We start from the raw sequence: 13,806 nt of genomic DNA, 5'->3' as shown, positions 1-13,806 counted from the left end.
AATCAATCCTTATATGTTAAATGTGGAATCACAACCTTGAGTAGATGTATGGTAGACTTAAAAGATGGACTCATCCCAGATCTAGAATTCTACTATACTGTATACATCCTCCTTCCCTAATCAGCCTTGTCACTGATAACCAGATGACTGGGGATAATTATCTGAGGATTGACAGGTTAACCAGATACTAGACTCTTGAGGTTGTGCTAGTATCATTTTGGTGGAGTTCTTCTTTTATCACACCTCCCATGTAATGCATCCATGTGTGACTGTAAATAAGCGGCTGTGTTATTCACTATTCGTATACATCGGATTTCTGCATGTATATTTAATTTATTATTGCTTAAAATAGTGAAGAGTTGTTGGAGTCTAATGTGACTGTTCAAGAACAGAGTAATAATAATAAAAATAAACATAAAACAAAATTATAATATCTTATTTGATGCAACGCTTATTTATACCTCAGAGATGTAGTTATTCTGGCAAAAACCAATATGGTTTAAAGTACAGATTTTATTCATTCTTAAAATTATTGATTCTGTTATTAGTATTAGCAGCATCAGAAAACAGATCCAATATCGCTCAGGCCACAGATAGGTCAGATTATTATCCAGCAGGTTAAAAGAATCTATCTTTGTGTATGTGTGGTCATCTTCCGTGTAAAACGAACAGGCTCCTGGGAAGCTGGAATTATTATGTGGGACAAACTTAATAAAAATCTTGGTCTCATTTTCTCAGAGCTCCTTAATTCTAGCTGTATGCTAAAATCTCAATCAATCGTAAGCTTTAGCATATGTTGTAACAATAATACCAAGCTCTAACCATATCCTAAAAGATCTCTCATGTCTTCACCCAAAGTCTAAATTGCATGAAACCTCTCATGCAGCACTTTGTACATCAGGGCAAGTAAGACTTATCAGTATCTTAAAGCAGCCCTGAGCCATAGATGACATGCCATTTAGATGATAAAACAAATTTGAACATCCCAACATGAAATTTATACACACTCACATTTACATACCACCCAACATTTCACATTTCCAGAGAAAGTGACGATCATATAACTTGGCACACTTTTAATTACATTGTCAAAAATCATTTTTTGAGGGATTCCAATAACAAAGCTTCTCTACGGGGCATTCAGAAAGGCTGCTACCTCAGATAGACAGGATTAGTTAGGGACATTTGTATGATGAGGCAAAGTGATATATCCAGTCCATGCAGTAGAATTTGAAGACAAAATGTACAAATAACTGAGAGACCCTTATTTTGGTAGCTTGATGTAACACTATATAGGGGACAGTAGTAGAAATGTACACAAAACAACTTGTGTTATGATGAGAGACTCCTCTTCCATTGTAACCTCCATTTTTAGGTACTTCCTTGGAGTCGTGGGGCTTTGGCTCCAGATTATGGACGGAACGTGCTCTGCAGGCCAATAGCTTACTATTGTCTGCATAGATACTGCCCTCCTATGCTGCTTGCAGAGCTTTGGGAAGGGGGGTACCACATGGTCATACCTAACTAGGCTGCATGCGTAGACATGGAAGGACTCCAAGAAGCAGCTGCATCAGCGGCACAGAGTGTGGCAGCCCTGGCTGACCTTTGCAGAATTCTACTTTTTAGCTTTATGATGCCAACCTCAACCCATTTCCATCTCACCCCTGCAATCACAAGTAGTTAAGTACATTTGACATAGATTAATACAGTAAAATGCTTTCAGAACGTTTTCTGTTTTAGGATATATTTATAGTTTCAAAGCAAGTGTGTCAAACTTTAAAGCTATGTGACCACTTATAACTCACATTGTGTTTATGTATTAGTTTGATATATGTTTACCAAACACATAGGCAAATATGTATGGCTTAGTTTGGTACAATGATTTTAATCTTTACATACTTTGATTGTTTTATGTGTTAAACATATAATTTTATTACCAGTTGGTACATAGTAAGATTGGTAGATAGTGTTTTGACTCTACTAGCTGAATGCTCTGCTCTTGGGCAATGCACAGTAAGCTCAACTCAGTGTGAGACAATCAGCTGAAAGTCTGTTTACACAAGACAGCATGGTCAGCATAGATACACTTTCTGGACTTTGATAAGTACAGTTGGCATAATAGTAAATCTATCCCCTTCTCTGCATTGTATTGCTAATTCTTTATCTTAAATTATTTAAATATTATTTTTCACATCCTTGTTTAGATATATTAACATCTGTCTGTTTGCTTGTTCATTCATTTTAAAGACCTACTTTTCAGATGCACTATCAATGAAAAGTATAGTACTTATCAGGATATTTTTAATATACTAACATAACATAGGAAAAAACAGGTAGGTAGTGTCTGTGTTCATTTTATGTACTGTAGAGAATCATTTCACAAAGGGTGACGCATAACGCTAGTTCTAATAAGAACTGACAGCTACTGGATTATGTAATAAGAATTGGCAGTCATTCTTTTAACATTGTCTTGTAGACATATACTACATCATTTTTACTAATTTATGTATTGTCACTTTGTAACCTTATGCTGTAAACTAATCCTCTGAAGAAATGGGCACTGTTTTTTTTTGTTTCTGGTTGTACAAAAACGCTATAGCATACATTTTCCAAATTCCGAGTACTAGATTACCCTTGTCATTGGAAGACCTTCTCCAGGAAGATTAATTTGTAAACACTGTAATAAATCTCACAACGATTATTACCAAATTCCTCCTACATCTTTAGGGGCAAAAACACCTACTTGTTCAGCTTCTGCAATTTAGTGGTAACTAGCATGGCTATTGACTGGGGTGAAGATAGCTGTTTTGATTTGACCTCATCTGTTTAAGATTGGCCAATTGTCTTCTTCCGTGTAGGGGTTGCAGTGTATACAGGCACTGCTGACACAGTGTTAGAATGTGATATACTTGTCAGTCATTCAAGTATCACCGCATGTACAAAAGTGGAGATTAAATAAAATAAAATAAAAATGACCCAAAATTATTCTGATAAGTACGTATTGAATGTAGTGGTGATATAAAACGCACGTGTTATGTTCGACTGCACTATGAATTAACCTTCTGAAGGAATTCTGTTCTGAAATATTCCAAAAACATCTTTTTGATCTTGAAAGACATTGATATTTACTTGTATTATGTTACTAAACTCAGAATTTGTAGTATGCTTTAATTGTATTAACAGCTCTATCACAAATTGTAAAACATACAATAAATTAAGCTAACAGCAAAAAGTAATTGAAAAACTTTTAGAAAAGGACATTGCATGATTTTGCCATACCTAAGACCCAGGTATTTAAGAGAAGGCTGACAGCTTGCCTATAGTCAATGGTGTTCTGCAGCTGTTAGGGCCAGGTTCAGTATATTAGCGGACCACTGACATAAAACGTAATCCTGGTGCACACTAAAGCCATTATTAATATTGACCATTTATGATTGTAGCAGTGTTTTCTGATTAATTTCTTTACTCTGGAGTTTTTTTTTATCAATTTGACGATTGTTATTATTTATAAATATCAGGATACCCTGTTCACGAGCGGTGTTAATCTGTGCAGAAAATTCTTTCCAAACCAAAAGCCTCTGCAACAACTGAAGGTTTTCTTCTCTCTCTTTTTATACCTCTGGGGTTAAAAACCTTTCTTCACAATCGAATAGACTAAAAGCAATTGCTCAGAAGGCTGTTTAAAAGATCTGCCTGTCAGAGTTGAGATGAAGTTGTAAGTGGCATGTAGTTTTATAATGCAGCTCTGCTATTAATGATTGTCTAAATTACAGCGGCAGGCCCAGCCAGCTGCATTACATAGGAGACTGACGTCCGCTAGATTAGGTTTGACTTCACCTTGTAGTGGAGAAATTGAAATCTGAACAACATTGATTAGCTTTCAGAATGTGAGATCGGAGGTTACCTTCAGGGGAGGCTGCATTGTGTGTGACTGGTAAGTTAGTGTCACGAGCAGAGCACAAGGTAATAGAATTTCATATTGTGATTACTCCATTTCCTTGCCTTCCTGCTCTGCAATTGTAGACTCTTTCCCCTAGCTATCTATATTAGCCCGTTACCAATGTTGCTTCTTTCTCTTTTTTTTTTTTATGTTGGGGGCAATTCAGTTTAGTGCTGCTGGGCCTATTTCTGGGTATTATTGTATCTAAATCTTGTTTTAGGTACCAAACATTGCAGCGAAGTCTCATATCGCGAGGCTCGGACATCGCATGGAACTGAATTCTCCCCACTGTGTCAAATGCAACAAAAATATCACCAATATGCACTTGAAAAGTAACCACCACTAATCATGTGCCCCAACTTCATAATGTTATTTCACAAGCGCTAAGATAAATGCACAAACATAGTCCTTAAAAGGTGTCTCACCTTCTGACAACTTTAACTTATTGGTTTGTACATCCTTACTAATTGCTTTAGCTTCTTCTCTTCCTTACGTGCTATTTACGGAGGCCTTTTACATCCACCAGGCAGCCTTGTATATTTTCTTTGCCCTGCGAAAGAGTTAATTTTAGGATTACGCATATGATACAGCTGTATCCACAGAGCTGTTTTGTGTCATATCAAAGGACAGCAAAAACAAAACAACTCTGCCTAGATGATATATAGGTGGTCAAAACTACAGAAGGGGCTGAGAAAGATAAAGCAATGTATTTTCTAAAAATGGCACAGAGTGATGTACAAACATACGAATGGTGTTTCCACCTTCAGAAAACTTTGTGTTTTACTGGTGCCATATTCTGTAGATTTTCCACTTGTTTTTAATAACAATGTCGTGCAAGTCTCCACTACCCCAACAACCTGCAATGTTCTTCTTATTATTTACACTTGCTATGTCTAAATATCTCACATACTGTAGTTTTATCAGTATGAATACAGATGACAGGGGAATTACTGCCTACCACATATACAGGCTGCAGCAAGCTTAAAAATTAGGAACATTTTACTGCATTGAGAAGGTTTCAGAAAATGTCTCATTGAAATCCATTGTGATTCTTCTGCCATCTTGGCCCCATATAGTCTAAACATCACAACAGAAAATATATACTTCCTTTAATAGCAACAACAGCATTAACAGACAGCAATTACCCTTCATTTTCTGGAACGATAAAGTCTCCATTAATTCAAGATTTATGTAGTTATAGCATTTAGCTCAGAAATAACACCGCCGAGAATTGGGTTATACACATGTAATGACAGAGCTTATGGCATACTTTAGTGAACATTAACATAATAGAGTAATATAAACCATCAACACTTCCACTTATTGTCTGCTACCTGCTTGAGGATGGCAGAGGAGAGCAGCCTGAAATATATTCCATGTAACAGCTTCCTGTAGTGATACGGAGCTGTGTGTGACAGGGGCTATAGGTAATGTACTTTTGAATGAGGAGCACTTCATACAAGAGTCATCTTGGAGAGGTCTCTTTCAGTCTGTGCCTTTTCACCTACGTTTCCAGTCTTCTCCCCAGGAAATTTTGACAGGTGTGTGGCATTAAGAAGTAGCCGGGTGGGGGCAATGTAATACTTTGCAATAATATTGAAAAACAAGTAACCTCTAAGAAACACACCTGCTTTTTTAAAAAAAATAAATCACTTTGGTTACCTTGGAGAAAACGCATGAAGTTGTTAACTTTTCCTTTGGCTTTTGATTGAAGCTGCTATTCAGGGCTTATTAGTAAAGTATTCTCAGTAAAATGGACAGGGATTAGATCTTGTTACCGATTTTACGTAAGTGAAAAAAAAACATTTGTCGTCCCAATATCATTGTTAAACTAATAGACAGTTAGTACTAAATACTGAACAATGGATCGTAAAGCTTAATCATGGACACTGTTTGGGCCCCAACAGAAAAAGTTTAGAAGACCCTGTTCTAATTAAAAATCCACACGTGCTTCCCACTCCGAGGACACATAACTTGGGGTATTCCATTCCTCCCAGTGGCCTTTTCTAAGAAGCTGGAGAACATGAATGGAAGTTGTTTATACATACAATGGAGTATATGAATATGAAGAGATAACCAATGTCTTTTTGACACTATTTATAAATGGGTCACACCAAGTACACAGCCTCACTGAATATATAGGAATCTATTCCTCTAGGCAAGGTATTGATCAACATGGGTGCTTTTAAGCCTTTTTATTTTCTTCTAATTTTACCTCTGAGGCCTTTCCACCACTTTCACAGTATAATAATATCTCAAAACATAGGAACAACCACATCAAGTTGTTATTGGCTCCTATCAGCCATGGACTGAGATGACTCTACAGACAACTAGCATCTAGGTGTACATGCATGGCTTTTGTTCTACACTGTTTTCTGATATCAGATCCTATTGCTTTCTCACCCTTATATACCTCTATACATGTAGCTCAACACCAGTCAGAATAAAGGATATATAAAAGGGTAGCATGGCAGCTTGAATTGAGCATACGCCATGTGCCTTTGTGTACATGCCCTATTGGGCCATTAACTTTGGATAGTTACATCAACTGAAGATCTGTGTAATGTGTTCATCCTGTGATGAATGCATTTAAATGAAAAATAGCATAAACAAGTTCATACACATACTGATGGAGCAGGAATTGTTGGACATAATGGTTGGCATACAAATAAGTCCAGGACAGTGCTTAGTGTGCAGAAATCATGCACTAGGATATGTGATAAATACTGGATAGCACTATAACTATGAACATTGGTCCTGCTTACGTCTGCTGTGCAGACTTGTGGCCTTACAATCTATGGGGCAGATTCAATTGACTGCTATGTTCCTGAGAACCTCACGGCCGCGCTTTTATTACCATTTATACGCTAAAAAATAATGCTTACTTTTTTTTCGCACATCTATAGGGCGTGAACAAATGTGAGCGGAACTTTCAGTAATAAAAAAAAATGCTGCATAGTGTCTCTCGCCTGTTTCAGGACACTACGTGGCAATTTATTTTTAGAATTGAATCTGCCCCTGTGAGTCGGCCACAAACATCCAAAAATCCTTTGTGCACAATTTTTGGGTGTTTTGCAATGAACCGCTTTTTCTACCTTTGCTCGTCTGAACAGCAGAGACATGCAGACAATGGGATAAATGATGCTAATGCTTACATAATTTTCCTGATTCCCATACAGCACATGGTGTGAAAAAAGGCATTCTGAACATGCTCAAAAGTGTTGTATAATTGAACCCCTTAGAAGCTTAGAGATCAAGTAAGGTTTGTTAATCATAAGTGATTGATATACAGTACTTGGGGGCTGGCAGGGCTGGGGGTCGTTGGGCATTACCTGTATTTTTGTTTCTTTAATATGTTCCTAATATCATACTTATCAATTTTTCTTCTTTTCAACTATGGGAGATCCTGGAAGGGGGCGTGGTGGGAGGGTGAAAGGGGGTGGTTGTGGGCAACTGCATCACTTTGGCCCCACCCCCACAATGAAATTGACATCTTGTTGTGGGGGCAGGACCAAAATGACACAATTTCCCGCAAATCCTATAATTAAGGCTCACATGCTATCACTTCACTAGGAAGTGGAGGGGCAGCATGGTGGCTAAGTGGTTAGCACTTTTGGCTTACAGCGCTGGGGTCATGAGTTCAATTCCCGACCATGGCCTTTTCTGTGAGGAGTTTGTATGTTCTCCCTGTGTTTGCGTGGGTTTCCTCCCACACTCCAAAAACATACTGGTAGGTTAATTGGCTGCTAACAAATTGACCCTAGTGTGTGTGTGTGTTAAGGAATTTAGACTGTAAGCTCCAATGGTTCTCTGTACAGCGCTGCGGAATTAGTGACGCTATATAAATAAATGGTGATGATGAAGTGGGCAGGATGCAGGAGAATTGCTTGCTCAATCGGGAGACCTACCTGGAATTCGGATGTCTCCCGGACATTTCGGGAGAGCTGGCAAGTATGCCTAATATGCTGCTGAGCCCAGACTGAAATTTATCAGCCAGCCCCTGACAGTACTTGTCACACATCCCTTCATATTATGGGTTGTAGACAACTAGGAACATAATGTAAACATTATTATGCATAGTTCTTTTCAACAAACCCTGCTCCATCTGTATGAACAAGCCCTTAAAATGACAGAAAAGTAACACACTCTTCAGTGGTGGCAGAGTGACTATGAAGGGGTTAACTCCCACCGTCTGCTGGAAGGTTCCCTCTAAATCTCTCTGCTTCAGCATTTGACAGCAGCTCCACGATGTGCTCTACTGATCCCGACAGCTGACGGGGGAAGCAAAGCGCGGCCTTCATGTGCAATAATAAAGAGCCCACCCGCAGACGCCATGACAGCTTTAATGGCTTTTCATAGAGAAACGGACAGACTTAATGTTTGGACCGTAGCGATCATTCGTCCTGATCTTCTTAATGAAATTAGATTAGGCGCACCTGGGAAATTGCTGAGACGGCACATTGCTTTCATCACCTTCTTTAATTTAAAAGCAATTTGCAGGGAAAATATTCTCTGAAGTAAAGAGACGTGAAGAGAGAGAAGATGTGATGCAGGGAAGGAGAGGCTGGTGTAAACAGAGGGCTGATATAAACAGATCATGTAATAATAGGGAATAGTGTAACGCTGGATTACAGCTGTATATAGACGGTGGCCGCCATTACGTGAAGACAAGGACTCTGATTTAACATGACTTGTACAGTTCAAGTTAATGGCGACAGATAGGTTTTCTGGCTGTGCTAGTAATGCTGATAAACTGTGTTATCCCATATGTGACGTTGTGTGGTGATGCCTATAATATATGCAGAGTTACATTGCAGATACAGCCCTTCCCCTGCTGCCTCTGTAGCACATTCATCCTGTACATGGGAGAGGTGGGTGGGGGAGTGGGATCAGGACAGATACACGAGCAGCAAGCTATGTGCCAGAGCAGGAGTTCAGAGAGAGTGCAGGCTTATTGAGGAACATTAATGCTAATTAGAAACAGCCCGTGGAAATTAAGTGCTGCTGCGATTAGCCACCAAATTTATGCTTCTGTGCATCTCCAGATCTCATCACTGCTTAAAATGATTTTAATTGTGCCTGCAGAGCTGCAGCAAACCAGGGAATGTGATTTCAAGAGTATTTTCTGCTGGTGTCTTGTCCTCAAACACACATTGGTCAGCAGCATTATATAAATATCCTGACTCTTCTACCTCTTGTTCTCTGCTTAGCTGAGGTGGGAGACAGAGTGAGGTCACACTTACCTGCTACATTATAAGGAATTTTAATACATTAATTTAAGTTTTATTGCCAGTGGTCTCCTAAAGCTCATCTAATGCAAGAGTACAAAATTAGAAGTCTATTTAAAATAAGAAACCTAAGGCTATTGCTGCTGATTGTCCACTTACTGGCGTGGCACGGTCTTCACGGTCAGTGTAAAGTTATATACACACTGGCTTTTGCAATGCATCTTGTACCCCAAGTACATTTGCATATAAACCGCATTGCGTTTATGTGCATGTTTGATATTCATTTAGATGCATTTATAAAATGTGTTTAATTTATGTTTTTTAAACATGCGTCTGTGACAAAATAGGAACTGCTTTTCTTGTTCAAGCCAAACACATGTGGAAACATGTAAATGCTGCATTTTAACCGCAGTCTACAATATCTTTTTACAGCCAGTGTATCTATGCTTTATATAGGAATCTAGTAAACCTACAGTATGCATACTGTTTAGTTTGTAAATATTTATGAAAACGACTGTCAATCAGCGATTACATTTTTTCACAAAACAAACATCACAAAAATAAATAAAGTCCACTGACTCACTGTTAAACAACAGAAAATGGTGAACCTCTTGTAAAAAGTCTTAGTAGCTAATAAAACTAAATGTACAATGGGTAGATTTGATTTGCAATCATCACTGTCCTATCTGTAGTCATATTGAATGATTAGCATGGGGCAGCACAGTGGCTTAGTGGTTAGCACTTCTACCACACAGCATTGGGTTCATGAGTTTGATTCCTGACCAAGGCCATGTCTGTGTTAAGTTTGTATGTTCACCTGTGCTTGTGTGGGTTCTTCAGGTGCTCCAATTTCCACCCACACTCCAAACACATATCAGTAGGTTTAATTGGCTGCTATTAAAATTGACCTTAGTCTCTCTTGGTCTGTGTGTGTGTATGTTAGGGAATTTAGACTGTAAGCTCCAATGGGGCAGGGACTGATGTGAATGAGTTCTCTGTATCGCACTGCAGAATTGATGGTGCTATATATATATATATATATATATATATATATAAATGATGATGATGATGATTAGTGGTTGACGCTCTAACACAAAATCCATTATGGTAGAAGTCTTAAAACATTTAGGAGCAGATTCAATTACGTGTGAGGTCTTGTTGAACTGTGGTCTGTGTGCATTTCCGGGTATTCTTTTTTAAGTATGCAATGTTTAAGTACTTTATCATCCCACTGAGTCTCATCCCGGAAACTCGCACTTAATTGAACATGCCCCATAATAACTTGGTGCCAGAAACATTGAACTACTGTTCTTACCTAAACCAAAGCTTGATGTCACCCCAGTATTATGGGGGAACTCATTTAAGGGGAAGATGCATTTTTCTTGACATTTTAGGCAGTATGAGAGGTTCATCGTGGACCCAAGGTTTCACGTTTTATTTTGAATCTAGGAAAGTTAACAATAGTCTCTCATCACCATGAGTGGCAAAGTGGGAATTGAAGTAAATGTTTTTGGTCACTGAAGAGTTTAAATCCAGCATTTGGACTGTTTAAATACCATGAAAATCATGAACTTTGCAAAGTATAGAGAAAAAGACAACTTATTCCAGAGAGCTATTTCCACATGATGATCTAGGAGAGGACCAAGGGCACCCTTGATAAATGCTCTTGTTTAGGAAAATCGATAGATCGCTACGCCCGGCGTTCCCAAAACCCAGTCCTCAGGTACCCCTAACAGTGCAGGTTTTCCAGGTCACAAGGGAAATAATTAGTACCACCTGTGGATCTTTAAACATGTGTCAGTCAGTAATGGATACACCTGAGCTCCAGCAAAGACATATGGAAATCATGCACTGTTAGGGGTACCTGAGGACTGTGTTTGGGGAAACACTGGGTTTGCCTTTTCACACCTGGTATGTCCTATACATAGATACAATGTAATATATTGCCCTTATCAACCATTCCAATTTTACATTATGAAATGTTCTTTTAGCATCTATTAAAAAGATAATCAAAAATAAAGTTTTCTGAAAGTTTTAGCTGTTCTGACATTCAGCGAAAGACATGGCAGTACAATATATGCAAATATTTTTGTAACGTTTAATTCCAATTGAAGTAAATTAGATTGTTTTGATTGTGTGAGTTTATAGCACAATCCAGAGGACTTAATATCCCAAAATACTGCAGAAAGCATTCTGCATTCAATTACTAGGGGTATATTTACTAAATGGCGAGTTTGAAAAAGTGGAGATGTTGCTTATAGCAACCAATCAGAATCTAGCTGTCATTTTGTAGAATGTACTAAATACATAACTAGAATCTGGTTGCTACAGGCAACATATCCACCTTTTCAAACCCGCAGTTTAGTAAATCTACTCCTTAGTATTTGTGGGTCCAGCTCAATGTTTTTATAATGACAGTGAATATTATATACACATGTAACTTAAATGCAAGAGTTGACTGAGACGGCCCTGATGGTGTCTGTTTTTCCACCATCCCCACAGTATGTCTAATTAGACAAAGATTAAATAAAACCCAAGACTTAAGTATTCATCCATCAGTTCAATGTCTCTGGCAGATGTAGTCCATATGTGGACAAGAGTGAGAGGATTCCTAATTGTTTCATGAAGTAATTCTAAAATACAACAGCTAACTGCACTTTATCCCGACGTTATAATCCCAGCAGTAATTGCTTGCAGGTTTGTTGTTGGGGTAATAAAACGAAGATTTGTTTTCTTTGGTTTTTGGACAGATTCTCTAAGAGTTGTGTATGTACTGCGTCATCCATTGTGATTTGTATGCATTACGCTGCATGGTGAAATGAAATGGCTTTGTGGTCAGGACTAGAAACAGATTACTGAAGTGGGAGGAGGGCTTTTCTAATCCACCCTGCAAAATGTTACACATTAATAACAGTACAGTGTTCCTTGCATTACTATTTCAGGCTTGTGGAAATACCCATCCAGCATTGTCAAAATTGGAGACAGGCCGCACAAAGAATACTAGACTACAATATGCAGCACGGCTTATTTAGGGTCATTGATTTACAAAATAATTGGATTGCAGTCTCTAATTCCGGGTGGGCAGGAAATTTCTATTTCCTGCACCTTGGTGGGAAAAATGGATAAAGCTTATCAGAGGGAACCTAGTACTTAATATATAGATAGATGTATCACTTGTGATAGATAGACTGGTGCTTCTCTACTGGGTCAGACTTAGCCTAGAATATCCACATGGTCGGTACTGTGTTTATAAATATTGACCATTTTTGCCCATTAATTTATTGCAGCGGCTCGTAATAATAGTAACTTGTTTTTAGAACTATACCCCCATTATGTTGTTAATTTCATAAAACATTTGCTGTAATTATCATCTGCTTTTTAAATCACATCTGATCTATCACAAGAATAATACACACTGGGGAGTGTGGTTAAGCCTACTCTGTGGAGAATGATTTACATGTGGTGTAAGCATGATTTGAAGTACGTGTGACAGTCATATGTGAGCAATTTCTTATTTCTGTCAGCATTTAAGTGTAAAAAGGTTCTGTTTTATGTATAGGTTCACTTTATTTTATACAACTACTGAATGCTAAAAACACTGCCACTTTCACATTGCCATTGCAGCCTATCCTCTGTTGTCTTTGTATGCTTTCACAGTAGTTGAACAGGCTTCTTCAGCATTTCCCCTCTCTCAAGTAGAAATCTATGTAAATTTGATTAATGTTTTAAATCTATTAAAATTGCCTTTATTTTTCTCTTGACTACATTACTTTGCATAGTAAAGCCCTGAAAATAAACATGCAGGTAGCAAAAACTATTAATGATGAGTCAAACCTACTACCAGAGAGAGTTCAGGTCAGGCACCTCAAATATGTCTCTAAAAACATTGTAATTCAGTGTTCAATTTAAAGACAGTGTGTGATCCTGATAACGCGTATTAGGTGGGCTTTATACCATAGATGTATAAGTAGTGAGCATTCAAATCAGCATGTTATCGTGCTGCTCTGTTTTAAAGCCTACAGGTGTCACTGTTTCCAGTGTTGCATACAGTGAAATTTAGTCATTGGCCTATAACACTATAAGAATATACTACATTACATAAAATATACAAAGACGAACAAAATAATATAATGAACATTATGTGGTTTTTCTAATTAAATACATTACAAAGTGAACTGATATTTAACACAATGGAAGGAATTCAATTGACTTCATTACTCGTGAGAGTAATGCGGCCTGCGTTACTCTGAGTAGCAGAATAGTGCGCGGGCCACGCACAATTGTCATTACTACGGTAATAGCTGTTCATTATTACCGTTACTATGGCAATTTTAATGTGGATTTTTGCTCACAGAGCTGCGACCAAAAATCAGCGTTGAACTCTGGGAATTGAATCTACCCCATAGATTTGACCAATGTGCTTCTTAAATTTATCTTGATATTTTCTATGTCCAAGTCTAACCTTTGCATGCCATTTTTTGTGGCACCATTTTCCTGGCTTTACTTTTACATTGTTATAATGCATATGATGTCAGACTAGGGATATCATTGAATAGACTGAAAGTTACCATAGTTTCTGATAGGTTGTTTTTTTATGCTAAAATCAGGAAGATTTCCAAAACTGTGTGTCTGACACTT

General features: G+C 38.0%; 1 protein-coding gene across 16 annotated transcripts in view; it reads left to right on the top strand.

Annotated features, from left to right (window-relative positions):
• FBRSL1 (fibrosin like 1) overlaps positions 1–13,806 on the top strand; it is a 382,122-nt gene that overhangs the window by 289,070 nt on the left and 79,246 nt on the right. The window lies entirely within an intron of this gene.

The sequence above is a fragment of the Mixophyes fleayi genome, chromosome 1 (genome assembly GCF_038048845.1).
Source record: "Mixophyes fleayi isolate aMixFle1 chromosome 1, aMixFle1.hap1, whole genome shotgun sequence".
In the NCBI taxonomy this organism is placed as follows: domain Eukaryota; kingdom Metazoa; phylum Chordata; class Amphibia; order Anura; family Limnodynastidae; genus Mixophyes; species Mixophyes fleayi.
This window is presented reverse-complemented; position numbering and strand designations above follow the sequence as displayed.